A 15,609-nucleotide genomic window follows, 5' to 3' on the forward strand; every position below is an offset into this window, starting at 1 on the left:
TACTGGTATGAATGTGAGTACTTGGGATGATTGGAATGTTGGAAATGACAGTCTGCTGTACTGGTACACAGCTTTGTGACAAAGCATCCGCCTTAAGATTGCCAGTTCCCAGTCTGAACAAAATTATGTAAGTTGAAGCAGGGAAAGAAACAATGTCAGTGAGCCTGTCTTGAATTCAGTCTTTTTGCTGACTTAAAGTAAGCCAAGTTCTTCAATTTCATGTACACAGTATTTTGATGTTTTGCTCCCTCCAACTAGTGCCTCTATGTCACAGCTCACAGATGGGTAGTGGAAGCTGGGCTGAATCCCAGGATTGGGGAGACCTAGTACTGAGATACTGAGTCTAACATGCCAGTTGTATTCACCAGGGACATGTGCCATGTCCTTGCAGGTCATGGCCCTCGGACTAGGTTCCCTAATACAGATGATGATTTACTCTTGATACAGTCAAGTATGAGGGAGGCATACAATTGTAGCTAACAAACTGGGTCAAAACCAGACAGGCAAGACTTGTACCAGGAAGCGGACAATGGCAGGGTCAGGAATGCAGTCAACATCAGAACCAGAACACCAAGCACCATACAAGGTATGAGACTGAAATGTATCACAGACAAACCAAGGAAAGGAACATCCAGGAGCAATCACAGATAAAGGCACACTTGCATAAGGTTGGGAGCCTTTACTCTGGCACCTGCCTAGTGCCCAGTGACTCCCTTTATATAGGGAAGAGTTTGATTCTCATGCCACACATGACTTCACATTTGGTGAGTCTGTCCCTTTAAATAGTTTTAGGTCGGTGCATGCACCTCTAGGGAGAGCCACTGCCATCTTCACTACAACTGCCATAGAGGGAGGGGAAGGGGTGCTAGAAGCTGCGACACAAGCAGCGGGGCTGGGGACTCTCTGCCTGCCACCCCATGCTGAATCAGACCCCAGTGCTACTGGACACCTTAAGTGAGAGCTGGGTTCGGCTGCGCTGTGACATTCCAATCTCCAAAAATGCCTATTTAATTGCCAAAAGTTCCCTGTTACTGAAATTGTAGTTTTTTCTTCTGCCGGGGAGAACTCCAGAGAAATTTCGGCACACAAATGCAGTTTGTTGTCCTGTGGAACACTCTGAGATAATTTGGCTCCAACTTCAGAGGTGTCCACCTCCACAACAAATGGAAGCTCCAGATTCTGTTGATGAAAGAACCAGAGCTGAGGTAAAGGCTTTCTTCAAGTCATCAAAGGCCCGGACTGCTTGAGGCGACCAGATGGAAATATCTGCTCCTTTCTTAGTATGCTCCACTATTTGTTCTACAACAGTGAAGACTTAATGAACCTCTGATAGTAGTTGGAGAATCCATGGAATATTTGGATGGCTTTAAGGTTGAAAGAATGACCCAATCCAAAACTGCCTGCACTTTACTGGGATACATAGAAAACCCTTTGGGGTAATAATCCAAAAAATGAGACCTTAACCACCTCAAATTTGCATTTTTCTAGCTTTGCTTTGGTCTTCTTGAAGCTCTTGTAGTACCTGTTTTGTTTGACATGGTTACAATATAGATGTACTGACTGGCAGTCTAGGAAGACTGGAGTTCTAGGAAAGTGGAGAAGATGGAATTCTAAGTCCTTTTAAATGCAGTGCCCCTTTTGTGAAATAAATGAGTGGTGTCTGGAGCTTAACTTGCCAATTCTAAAGGTGACTACCTTCAAAACTGCAGCTAGATACTGGACTTGCCAACTCTTCATGCAGAAGTCCTAGGGTCTTGAAGAAGGGGACATCCGGGAAGTTCCCTGCAGCTCCACTGTCAAGAAAGGCCGATGTCATGAACTCCTTACCGACCAGATTAATCAAGACTGAAACCAGAAGAGGATTCTTAGGAGAAATGGTGGAGAAGTCTAAATTAATTTCTCCCTTCTCATCTAGGCCTTGTCTTTTTCTGTTCTCAGGGGGCAGGACCTGGCCATATTGTCTTTACCGCACAATAGAGACAAAGGCCGAGGCTCTACCTTTTGAGCTTCTCTTCTGCAGACAAGCAACAAACCCTGACTTGCATGGCGTTGTCTTTCTCTGCAGTCAATTCAGCAGCTACCATTTGAGGAGGCATTATTGCTAGCTCCTTTTCTATCTTTCACTCTCTGATGCAGTGGTCTGACTGTCAAACTGCATAAGGTTACCTAGCATCTTTGGCATGAGGTACTGCAATAGATAGTCTTTGACAATCAGTGAACTCTCAGGCATTTGGCCCACCTCATAATTGGCACACAAGGAAGAATGACTGAGGATAAAGGAATCCTGGCATAAGCCAGGATAGCCAACCACAATACTCATGTCTTCTAGGTTTGCATCAGAAACCACCTGCAATTTGGTGGAAAGGCAGTGGTGCCTGGTCTGATAAACCTGGCCCCATGCTCAATGGGATGTGATATAGATGTAGGAAAAGATCTTGCATGTGGATAGGGCTCCCAGAAGCAAAAAAGTGCAGAACAGCTAGCAGTTTGTGTAGGACTAATAAGGCTTGTGACTGTACAGTGTCTGGCTCAAGCTTAGCTTTGATGAGGTCATTAAGTTTTTTGCAGTTAAGGAGGAACATGTGTATGCCATCATCATCATTTGAGAAAGAATCTAAGCCTATGTAGGATCTGCAGCATTCCTACCATCTGGTTCCTCTATTCTGTTTTTTGCTCCTTTGCCCTTTTAGTCAGTGGTGGAAACCTCATGAAATTAATGCCTGATCACACAGATCTGAGTATCCTCCCTCATCCATTCTTGACAGCAGAAATAGAGTACTGCAGCTGACTTTGTTGCCTTTTATAAACATCCTGATTGGGTTTGGGCTAAATAACAACATTGTTTACAAATGTCAATATGATTTTTAAAACAAATGCATTGAGGTGCAATTTGTGTGCGAGTTCAATCAATTTTGAAAACACAATTATTAGTAAATTCATGCTTTGCATTGGTAGCAATGTAATTTTGACAATGTTTGTTTTGATGGTTAGTTGCCAAGATTTGATCTGCGAAGTCCTATTTGACATGTGATATCCATTCAAATTGACCAGTAGTAAATTCTCGGTTTGCAAAACTACTATATTACTGATAAACACAAAATCAACCAAAGGTGACCTTTAGTAAATCTCCCCTTTTTGTCTCTTTCCTTTCAATGCTTTGAAGTTTATTTCAAGAAAATCAGGCCCATGTTAATCCATAACTGTATGCAGTATAGGACACCTTACATTTTCTTTATCTGATCAAGTTTTTTATGTTTCAAATGACCTGTCAAGATTTCACCAAAAGAAAGTGACGATAAGCAACACATTGGTCAATGTTGCTATCATACTCGCTAACATGTTCCCTATGTAATATACTTATTTTTTTTCCATTCTAAAGTTAATCTGACACCTATGGCAAGCCATGAAATCCACCATGCCATCAAGGTATACAGATGTTGCAGAGTCTTTGCAAGGTATTTGAGACAACCAAATGCCACCGCACAAAGGTTCTACAGATTGAGAAATGTAGTTGACTTGATGATGGAATAAAGAATAAAAAACAATGTGGGATCCTAGGAAAGATTTTAGGCATCCACATCAAGGTCTATAGATATCGGTGACTGTGCACTATAAACGAGTTTCCAAAATCAAAAATAAAATTGTCTTTTTGTTTTTCTAGGGATGTTGAAGCAGTAAGAAGAAAGAGGACCAGGCATGAGGATGAAGACATATTTTAAACATTCCTCTTGAAAAACCCCCTCCATCTGGACTGAGAACTTCCACCACTTAAAGAGTGCCAGTAACTTCCAAAAGGTCATAGAAGGCACAGAAGAAGATGCATTTCAAGGATATCATTGGTAAGAATTTCTACATTATTACATTTCAAAATAGACAAAGGGGATTCCCCAAATAGGCAAATTCATTTTATGGATTACTTTTATTGAAACCTACAAAAAATTAAGCATAGATTAGGCATTCTCTTAAATTTCAGTTTGATTTTTTTTTCCAACAGGACAATTCCGGAGAAAGCTTCAAGAGAAATGGCAGATTGAAAAATATGTTGAACTGCAGGGATGGACATGCAACATCGCGAGATTGTGAAACATATCAGCCAACTGGAAACTGCAACAATCAAGAAATAAAGAGATCATCGTGAAATTGAAGCCCTGGTCTCCTTACAGTTATGGACAGGTCTAGTATTCCTGGTGAATGGAAATCAGATAAAGTGGTTGCCACCAGGTCATTTTGAAATGAGGATCTGCTGTGTGATTATCAGAGGTCTTTGATCTCACTTGATAAAGCAGAAGATAGAGTAAGAAAATTCACAAAGGGAGCAGCAGAATATATGGTTTCCTTTAACTGGGGTCAATTTCATATGCCAAGGCAGTGTTGGGTGGCCCAAGTGTGTGTGAATCAAGTAGGAATGTGCCTCCTAATACTGGTGGTCAAACTGCTAAGCTCTGGAATGTGATGCAGTTGAAGTGGGTCTGTGAAGTGTTTCCTCCTTCAGATTTTTTGCCAGCAGTCTTTACGCTTGTGTTTAGGGTGGATTACTTTTTTGCCTGTATTCATCCTGACTGTTCTCCTGAATTTGACTTAAGTTTTGACACTTACAATGATTTGCAGGAATTTTGGAGTGTGTGGGGGGTTGTTAAGGGCAAGGATCCATGGTATAATTTAAGGGCATTAACTATCACAAGGAAAGACCTTGACCCCCAGTGATGCATGTATTTATCAGTCCAAGACCAAGCCAGGGTTTCCCAATGGGTCAGCCCCATCCTCTTACCGACCCCAGCCTCTCTGGAGACTCTAGATAACCTTGGGCCGATCTCACATCCCTGTGATGGCAATGATGCATTTGGATGTCTTACCTATGAACTTTTGATGGTACTTTCTGCACCTACCATGGTGACTATGTATAATGGGGTATAGGGTTTCAATTCCAAAGAGGGAGCCTGAGAAATGGCTACCACATCCAAGGAAGGCAGCAGGCATGCAAATTACCCACTCCCGACTCGGGGAGGTAGTGTTGAAAAATAACAATTGGACTCTTTACAAGGAGGACTCTTTCGAGGCCCTGTAATTGGAATGAGTACACTTTAAATCCTTTAACGAGGTCCCATTGGAGGGCAAGTCTGGTGCCAGCATCTGAGGTGATAGGTTGTGTTTTGCTGAGCTCCAGTGTTCCCGGACTAGGCCGAAGCCTGGGCCTGTCCTGGGGGTGTTTCCCCAGAAATGATGGAGCCTCCTGGGGCTGATTTCCGGGAGAGTCCCCTGCCTGCCAGGTCTGGCCCTGGCCTTCCCTCAGAATCATCGGGAGATGGCAGCAATGGGATGTTTGCTACAAAGGTGACATTATATAATCTGTAGATATGTTGGAAGCGCTATGCGAGGTGGAGAGTGGAATGTCTGCAGGACAGAGGCTGGTGGTCGGAGGAGAGCACATGCAGTAAGTGGAAGGTAGTGTAAGTGCTCACAATAACTCTATAATAATATAATAACTGACTTCTAATAGACAGAAGTGTAACAGGGCTTTCAGCAGCCAGAGGCCACAGCCAAAAAGCTGAGCTGGAGCATCTGGGTAAAGTTTTTAGGGTATTAGCAATCACATGCAAGGAGAAAGTGAGGGGGAGTGTTTTAGTTTGCAATGAGTCTGGACCCAGCGGATATTTCTTTCTGGTTACAGAGAGTTGTGCACTCGCTCAGCACACCATTGGTTAAGGTGCTGGGGACACTGGGGGTGTGGGGAGGGGCATGGACAGCAGTGGTAATATTGAAGCAGGGTACTCATATCCCATCTGCTGCCTATATTGGTGCCGACAGGATTCAATGTTTTTATCCTGGCCAACCTCGCATGTGTCACAAGTGCTGGGATTTCCGCAATGTGAGCAGGAATTGTCCTACAATTAAGTGTACTTGTTGTGATAAAGAGGGGCACAGTACTCATGAGTGTAACTCCATTAATTGCAACCTGTGTGGAGTAGAAGGCCATCCTTACTTCAGGTGTCTAGAGGCTTTCCATAACAAACAGTCTGATGTGGAGATGAGTCTAGTGGCAGCCAGGGTGGAAAGAGAGGTCCTGGGTGAAGGGGCATCCAAGATAGTTCCTCAGGGGTCTGATTTAGGATCTGGTGGGGGGCTATCTAGGGATACAGGTTTAGAGCAGGTATCTGGGGGGGGTACAGACTCCTTTGTGGTAGTAGGCGGTAAAGGAGGTAAGGCAAGTGAGAAGAAGAAGAATGTAGGGGGTCAGCCCATATCATTAAGCAACAGATTCTTTGCCTTTGATGAGAAAGATGAGGAGGAAGAGGTGGGAAAGTGCAGGATGATGGTGGATTAGTTCTTGTATCTAAGAGGAGGAAAGGGAAAGCTAGGGCCATCTCTCCATCAGTTGGTCAACTGAAAGTACAGCTTAAATTGAAAAAGAGGTTGAGAAATGAAGCTGGAGTTTCGACTGTCGCGTTGGAAATTTTTCTGGTCAAAAGTGGGTATAAGGGTCGGAGACCCGGGTTGGTGGAGGCTCAGGCACCTGCACTCCGGGAGGTTGCCCAGATGGAGGGGGTTCAGGGGACCCTTTCTGGTTGGGAAGACCTGCTGGCTAACATTTTGCCAGATCCTGGGGTGGGCATGGCCAATTCTGCCTTTGTCGCGGTTCAAAATTTGGGCCCTCCATCAGGGGTGGCTTCTTTGGAGGTCTCTGTGCCAGTGGTGACCTCAATCCCTCCAGTGTTGGGGATGGGAGTTTTTGTCTAGTTTCTTCTCCAGGCCTTCCTATGTTGGAGGTTGGTGGTCCTGGGGTGGGGTTTGTTGTGACTGGTGATGATGAAGGGGTGTGCTTAAAAGTAAGGAGCACATAATTGAGTGTTTGTAACAGTAACAAGGTGCCTACTAGAGCCCTGAAGGATGGCTCCCCAGCCCATCAAGGGTACCACCATTAATGTGGCATCCATTTTGTCTGTATGTGCTCATTATTTGGCCTTTGATTTTTTTCGACACGCTTGATGTTTATTTTTTTGTTTTTGCAAGAGACCATGGTAGGTGGGCTTGCTGATCTTCACAAGGTTATGGTGGAGTGGAGATGTGGCCCCTCCTATTGGTCTCTTGTGGCCGAGTCGTATGGTGGGCTGGCGGTCCTTTTTACTGGCATGGTAACCGTCCAGCGGGTTATTGATGTCCGTGTAGGCAGGTGTATGATTCTAGATGTCAATTTGAGGGGGCACGACCTATGCTTAATTAACATCTATGATCTATGGTTCCCAGTCCAAGTGAGACAGGAAGTGCCTTCTCAATGAGATTAAACCATATCTTTTTTCAGCCCGGCACATCATCTTTGGAGGTGATTTTAACACGATCACTAGGCTAAAGGACAGGAGAGGCTCAAAGATGACCCTGGGCTATGATTCAGTTTTTCTGAACAACATATTTAGACAGGCAGGGATGGTGGCTGTGCATGTTAGACATTCACCAGACCTCACAGGTTTCACTTTTTATAGAGGTAGACATAGGAGTAGGATAGATAGGTTTTTCATTAAGGAGAGTTTGAAAAACTTGGCATCCGTGTTGAGGCCAGTAGAATTCTCTGATCACGTTTGTCTGTGTGTTTCCTTGAATGCTTCAGAGTCCCTCCAGAAAGGGTGGGGCCTGTGGCGATTGAATTCTCAGCTCTTGGAGGAGGAGGGAGTAAGACAGTCTTTTAGAGATTTATTTGAATGTCAGGAGTCACTGTTGTAGGCAGGCTGGAGTAGGTCCGAGTAGTGGGAGATATGTAAGAAGAGGACCAGGTCTTTTTCCGCAATCTTGTAGCTAGGTGTAACTTGGTAAATCAGCATACCTACCAGGCATTGAGAAAGAAATTGGATTTCCTAATTTAAGGACAGGGAGATGGTGGGGAAATCTCCTGGGTGAAAGCAAGGATGAAGGAGTTACAATACAGCCGGTATTATTCTTTGTCCTGGAGAGAGATTACAGGAAGTACCACTCACCGGATCCTTTCCAGAATTGTAGGAACTCTGTTGTTGCTAAGGAGGTGGGGGGACTGTATGATGTTCAGGGTGTCCTCCATGAGGATTGGGGGGGCATTTTGGGGGTTGTGCAGTCTTTCTACTACGGCTTTTGTCCGAGCAGCCACTTTCCAGTGAGATGATGGACTCCTTTCTAAGGGATACTCTGAAACTGGTAAACCTTGGTGACCAGCTTGATTCTCTGGGCAGTGATGTTAATGTGGAAGAGGTGAGGGTGGCCAATGATAGTCTAGCCTCCAAGATGTCTCCAGGTCTGGATGGCTTGACCTCCGAATTTTATAAAGTATTTTCAGATATCTTGCCTCCTCGCCTCATGGAAGTATTCAATGAATGCCTGGCTGAGGGGTTACTCCCTCCTTCCATGAGACTCTCTGCTTTGATATTGTTGTCTTATGGGAATGATCCATCCCATATTGAGAATTGGGGCCCCACCGCACTTCTCAATACGGATTGTAAGATTCTGGCAAAGGTCATATTCAGTAGACTGATGGAATTTTCTGGGTTGTTATTTTCCTCATCTCAGCATTGTACCGGGAAAGGCCATAGCACCTGTAGTGCTGTCCTTGGCATCCAGGAGGCTCTGGAGCGGTGCCATGCTGATAAGGATGGAAAGTATTTGCTGCTTTGGATCAGGGATAGGGTTATTCATAAATACCTTTGGGCTCTCCTAGAGCAGTATGGTCTCCCAGTGAGGGTTGAGAATTGGTTAAGAGTCCTGTACAGGCAAGCCAAGAGCTTCCCTCTTGTCAATGGTTGTGTAGGTCCATCTTTTTTGGTATATTTGGGTGTCAGGCAGGGATGTCTCCTGAGTCCCCTCTTATACATGTTCTCCATTGATCCTTTTGTAAGGAGGCTTGATGGTGGTGCAGTTGGAGGGGTGCACCTGGGCCTGGGTTGTCCATTAAAAGTGGTGGCCTATGCCGTTGATGTCACAGTTATCTTGTCTTCCCCCAGGGAGGCGGACAATGTGGTGGCGATCATTGTGGAGTATTCTGTGTCATCTGGCTCCAAGGTTAATCAGGACAAGAGTGAAGTTTTCTGGATGGGAAGGATGGTCATGAGTTTGACCTTCCGGATAGCCTCCCCCAGGCATGCCAGTAGATTAAAGTTTTAGGTATTAGATTTGCCAAGGTGATTACGCCGCAAAAAACTGGTATCTTAGGCTGGTTGAGGCTACTGTGAAGGTTGAGAGCTGGAAGAGGTGGAGGCTCTCTCAGGAAAAAGGTTGATTTGATCAAGTTTTACTTGATTCCGATTTTTCTGTATGTTGGCAGTGTATGTCTTTTGCCAGAGTCTAGGTGGACAAAGATTCAGGCTTAGTTTTTCCAGCTCTTCTGGGGGAACAGGCTGAATTTAATCAAGCAGATTGTAACCTTCAGAACAAGGAGGGAGGCCTGGGAATGGTCAATACAGTGCTATTCTTTAGCCTGACCATTATTTACATCTGAAGAGTCTCATGTTGGAGACTCCTCCTTGGTGGGTAGGTGGCTTTTAGGTCCGGGTGAGTCCCTTCCGCAATGCTTGGATAGAGGAAGGTGCAGAAAAGAGTCTTTGGGTCAGGCATGGATATCTTCTGACTTACGTGGCCCTGATCTTGAAAGAAATAAGGCATTGGGGCTTGTTGGCAGAGGATTTCAGAACCTCTTCTAGAAGGGTGTTGAGAAGAGAGTTCTGGAGGCTCACTTTCAAGAACCGCTGTCTCTGAAAGACTGCCCAGGCACCGTCTGTTCAGAGGGATTGTCTCGGGTTAATGATCCGAGGATACCGCTGAAATTTAAGGACATAGCTTTTTCTCCTTTCATGGGAGGCTCTATGTGAGAGGAAACCTTAAGTACAGAAATGTCGATGATCGTGGCTGCCCATGTTAGAATAGTCTAGGGGAGGAGGAGACCATGGACCATTTCTTGCTTCGGTGTCCTTTCAATGTAGGAGTTTATAAGAAAGTGTCCAGAACCCTGGGTATCCTGTGCCTTTTTAATTTGTGTTATGCTGGTTGAGCCTATGGGGCATTCATGGGGTGTGAGGGTTATGTTTACTCTACACTTTTTTTAGTTCATGTAGTAGTTAGGTACTTCATGTGGAATGCATGGTGTCAGGTATCTGTTAGACAGAAAGTCCTTCCCCCTGGATGAGGTGGTTGATGACATTCTCCATGAGGTGTGGAAGATTAGGAGGTTAGAGAAGGGGCGAATGGATGCCATCAGGTGGTCCAGATTGTGGTGCCATCTGAAGACTCCATGAGGAGGTGGTGGAAATTGGCTTCTTCTCTACTCGGCTTTGGTGGACTGTCTTATCTTGGTCTTTCCTTTACACTCCTGTAGGTTTTCAGTTTATTTTGGTTTTTAGGTATGGTTTGCATATGTCTTCAGCTCTGTTACTGTTCCAAACAGTTGTTGGGTGGTATTTTTGAGATGTATAGTAATACTACATTTTCTGTTTGTGATATGATGATTCGTTGGGACTTTATGTTATGAATCATGGACTCATGTGCTCTTTTAAAAGCTTTATTTATTGAAGGTTTTTCCTGTGATGGAACAAGAGTCCTTTTTCAGATGTATATATGTAAATAAGTGGTTTTATGTCTGAGCACTTGGGTTTGGTGATGGATGAGTGTGTTATGTTCTTGATGTGTCATTTGTTTATTCTTGTTGCAAGTTCTAAAATAAAAAATATTTCCAGCTCCAATAGCGTATATTAAAGTTGCTGCAGTTAAAAAGCTTGTAGTTGGATCTAGGGATCGAGCTGGTTTTCCGCCGTGAGGTAAGCTACCACCTGTCCCAGCCCCTGCCTCTCAGCACCTCCCCGATGCTCTTGACTGAGTGTCCTGGGGGCCCAGAGCGTTTACTTAGAAAAAATTAGAGTGTTCAAAGCAGGCCTGGTCGCCTGAATACTTCAGCTAGGAATAATGGAAAAGGACTCTGGTCCCCTATTTTGTTGGTTTTCAGAACTGGGGCCATGATTGAGAGGAAATTAAAAATAGGGAGAGCGCTGGACAATGATGTTATATTTATTTCACTAACAAAAATATGACAAAAATATAATCGATAAAACATACAATGTATGACACAACAATAATAAAATATATATATATTGTGACACAGTCAGATTAGGGGTCCCTCTCCTGGGTAGAGGTCTTCTTCCTTACACACACACACAGCAGCAGGGAAGCAGCACACCAGTCTGGATGCGAGTACAAGCTGGTCGGTGCCAGTCTTTATTGTACAATGTCAGAAATAACAAAGAAAACATAAACATAAATCCTAGCCCTGTCGGGGCACTAACTTCACAGGTGGTTCCCTCACTACCAGAACCTGGCAGGGCCTAATGCCCTCACCAGCAACAAAGGCACAGCACAACACTCACAGTTAGGTTTTCAAGTGTCTCTGAGCAAACTCCCTGCCTGTCTCCCAGGTGAGACACTCAGCCCTAAACACACAAGGCTTATATTGGCCACTCTCAGGTGGGAACCCTAACAAGCCTGTTACCAGGCTGCGAGATCCAAAACCTGGAGTGGTCGTGGGTGGAGCCCTCCCTCTCCTCTCACCCACAACCCCCAGGTCCCAAACCGGCTTTTCAAAAAGCCGAGACTCAAGCCTGCTACACTGCAGACTTTCTCCTGGGGGTTTAAACACATAAGACAGGAATCTGGGACAAATGTACCTGCCACAGACCACTTTACCAGTGATCCTATCACATATCCCCCCCCTTTGTTTCGACCTGTGGGGTGAACAACTGAAGCCCCCAAACAATGAACGCGTGACAACGCATCTGCTTTGGCCAGCTGGCTTCCTGGCCTGTGTTCCACTAAAAATTTAAAAGTTTGTAACGCCAAGAACCATCTCATAATTCTCGCATTACTGTCCTTATTTTCAGACATCCACTTCAGAGGGGCATGGTCAGTGATCAATTTGAACTTTCTTCCAACCAAGTAGTACCTGAGAGCCTCTAATGCCCACTTTATGGCCAATGCCTCCTTCTCCACTGTGGCATAGTTTCTCTCATGTACATTCAACTTTCTACTTAGATAGAAAATAGGGTGTTCCTCACCCTCCTTGTTCTGGGACAGGACCACTCCTATACCTACTTCTGATGCATCGGTTTGTACTATGAATTCCCTTTCAAAATTAGGAGTCATCAGGACTGGTTGGGAACACAACGCTACTTTCAACTCCTGAAAAGCTTTCTCTGCCTCAGGACTCCATTCTACCATGACTTTTTGTTTGCCTTTGGTCAGGTCAGTCAGTGGGACTGCCATGGTGGCAAAGTTGGGTATAAACCTCCTGTAGTACCCCGTAATTCCCAAGAAGGCTCTCACCTGCTTCTTATTCAGAGGCCGTGGCCAGTTTTGTATGGTATCAACTTTATTGAGCTGAGGCTTTATCAGGCCTCTGCCAATGGTGTATCCCAGATATTTTACTTCCTCCATGCCTAGACAACACTTTTTTGGGTTGGCTGTCAAACCTGCCTTATAGATGGAGTCCAACACTGCTTGTACCCTGGGTAAGTGAGACTGCCAATCAGGACTATGAATGACCACGTCATCCAGATAAGCAGCCGCATACCGTCTATGGGGCCTTAGAATCCTGTCCATCATTCTTTGGAAGTTAGCAGGTGCCCCATGTAGCCCGAAGGCAACATCTTATACTGAAACAAGCCCTCTGGCGCTGAAAAAGCTGTCTTTTGTTTGGCGCTCTCGGTTAACGGTACTTGCCAATACCCTTTGGTTAGGTCAAGAGTAGTTAAATACCTTGCCGTCCCTAGTCTCTCAATCAGTTCATCCACTCTTGGCATCGGGTAGGCATCAAATTTTGAAACACTGTTCAACTTTCAGAAGTCATTGCAGAAACGCACACTCCCGTCGGGCTTTGGAATCAACACAATGGGACTTGACCATTCACTATGTGATTCTTCAATAACCCCTAACTCTAGCATATTTTTAATTTCTTTCAACACCGATTCTCTTTGTGCTTCTGGTAACCTATAGGGCTTTAGATTAACTTTAACCCCTGGGTCAGTGATGATGTCATGTTTAATGACCGAGGTTTTCCCAGGTACATCAGAGAACAGAACCCTATTTCTGATCAGAAACTCCTTGACCTCTTGTTGTTGAATTGCCGACAGGGTTTTTGCCACTGTCACTTCAGGAACTAAGGGCCCTGGATTTACTGGAGGGGCTTGGACGGCTGACAGTACCGTTCTATCTTTCCAGGGCTTTAACAGATTTATATGGTATATCTGTTCCGGCTTTCTTTTCCCCGGCTGGTAAACTTTGTAATTGACCTGCCCCACTCTTTCTAAGATTTCAAAGGGGCCTTGCCATTTAGCCAAAAGTTTATTTTCCACAGTGGGAACCAATACTAACACTCTGTCCCCAGGAGCAAAGCTGCGTAACCGAGCATTGCGGTTGTATACCCTCTGCTGTGCCTGTTGAGCCTGTTCCAGGTGCTCTCTCACTATCGGCACTACTGCAGCAATTCTCTCCTGCATTTGAGAAACATACTCAATCACCGTTTTGTAAGGACTAGACTGCCCCTCCCATGTCACTTTGGCAATGTCTAGTAACCCCCTTGGGTGTCTCCCATACAACAAGTCGAAGGGTGAAAACCCGGTGGAGGACTGGGGAACTTCTCTTATGGCCAACAATAAATACGGCAATAAGTAATCCCAATCCCTACCATCCTTGTCGACCACTTTCCTAAGCATGTGTTTTAATGTCTTGTTAAACCTCTCGACCAGCCCATCGGTTTGGGGGTGATAAACCGAAGTTCTTAACTGTTCGATTTTGAACAGGCGGCTTAACTCTTTCATGACTTTTGACATAAATGGTGAACCCTGGTCAGTTAGTATCTCCTTAGGTATACCCAGCCTGCTAAAGACATGAACTAGCTCTCTGGCAATGGTCTTGGTTGACGTATTGCGCAACGGGATCGCTTCCGGGTACCTGGTAGCGTAATCCATTATGACCAGAATATACTGGTGTCCCCTGGCAGACTTCATTAAGGGTCCAACCAAATCCACCGCTATTCTTTCAAACGGCACCTCTATAATAGACAATGGAACTAGTGGACCCTTAAAATGTGGCCTGGGAGCATGATACTGACACTCAGGGCAGGATGCGCAAAAGTCAGATACCTCTTTATGAAGATTGGGCCAGAAAAACCTCTGCATTATTCGCTCAGTGGTTTTCTCTACCCCTAGATGGCCTGCCGTTATATTACCATGGGCCAGATCCAACACTGTTCTTCTGTAGGCTTTGGGAACTATTAGTTGTTTCACAACATCTTCCCCCTTCTTAGTCACCTGATATAACAAATCCTGCCACATTGCCATGTGGGGATAGGACAAAGGACTATCAGGGTCTACGGGTTTGCCATCAACTACTTTTACATTCTCCCTGGCTTTTACCAAAGTAGGGTCATTCAACTGCTCCACAGCAAAGACCTCTCTTCTGACCTCTAAATCAGGCAGATGATCACCTGGCCCAACAACACTTCCCACCTCAATGGGAGGCACATCAGTTGGCGGGCCACCGTCACGCTCCGCATTCTCTAGTTCGCCAATCATAGTAGAAAAAGGGAATAACTCTGACTCAGAAGAAACTCCCTCCTCCACTACATTGACAACCTTCTCAAATGGATCGGGGTTGTTCACCTCTGGAACAAAACGACTTTCCCACAACTTCCAGAAGTGAGCAAAGTCTCTCCCCAATATTGCATCATACATCAGACCATGCACCAAACCCACAGAAACTATAGCAAAACCACATGGTGTCTCAATGTTCACCTCGGCAGTAACATAATATCGAGTATCCCCATGTATGCAGGTCACACCAACAGTTTTCCCCTCACGCCGCAAGGGGTTCACCAGCTCAGCTTTTATAAGTGTCATCAAGCTACCAGAGTCTAACAGTGCCTCTACTCGGTTGCCATCTACAGTGAGTACACACATGTGCTTATCAGTCTCAGCCTGCCGGTCAGCCATACAGGCTATCTGTGCAAAGAAAGAGCCCCTGCGGTAGACATGAACAGTATCACATTGCATAGGTTCAGTTGTAAGTGAACAATTAGTGGCAATATGGCCGAAGCCACCACATCGGAAACACTGAGTCATATTAATGTCTAGTCATTTATGGGGCAAGAACCTTCCCGGCCTGGCAGGCCTGTCTCCAGGTTCTACACCCTCAGTCTTAGGTACATTCCACCGCCCAGCACCCTTCTCCCCTGGAACAGTCTTACCAGTGTCTGTGGGAGTTCGCCGGTGCGCCATCGGGGCTCGGTGGGGCATACTCATCAGCTCCTCAGCCGCCATGTACCTTTCCACCAGCTCGACCAACTGGTCTGCGGACTTAGGGTCTGTATGGCTCACCCACTTGCGCAGAGTCACAGGTAATGATCGCAGGTACCGGTCCATCATGACCCTTTCCAAGATCTGTGGTCCCGTCAGTGTCTCGGGCTGTAGCCATTTTGAGGACAGATGGACGAGGTCATGCATCTGTGAACGTGGAGGCTTATCCATATGGAACTCCCAGCAGTGGACCCATTGGGCACGAACAAAGGTGGTGACTCCCAAGCGAGTTAGGATCTCCTGTTTTAGTTTTTTTATAGTC

This window comes from Taudactylus pleione, unplaced genomic scaffold (genome assembly GCF_031769625.1).
Source record: "Taudactylus pleione unplaced genomic scaffold, aTauple2 ptg002701l, whole genome shotgun sequence".
In the NCBI taxonomy this organism is placed as follows: domain Eukaryota; kingdom Metazoa; phylum Chordata; class Amphibia; order Anura; family Myobatrachidae; genus Taudactylus; species Taudactylus pleione.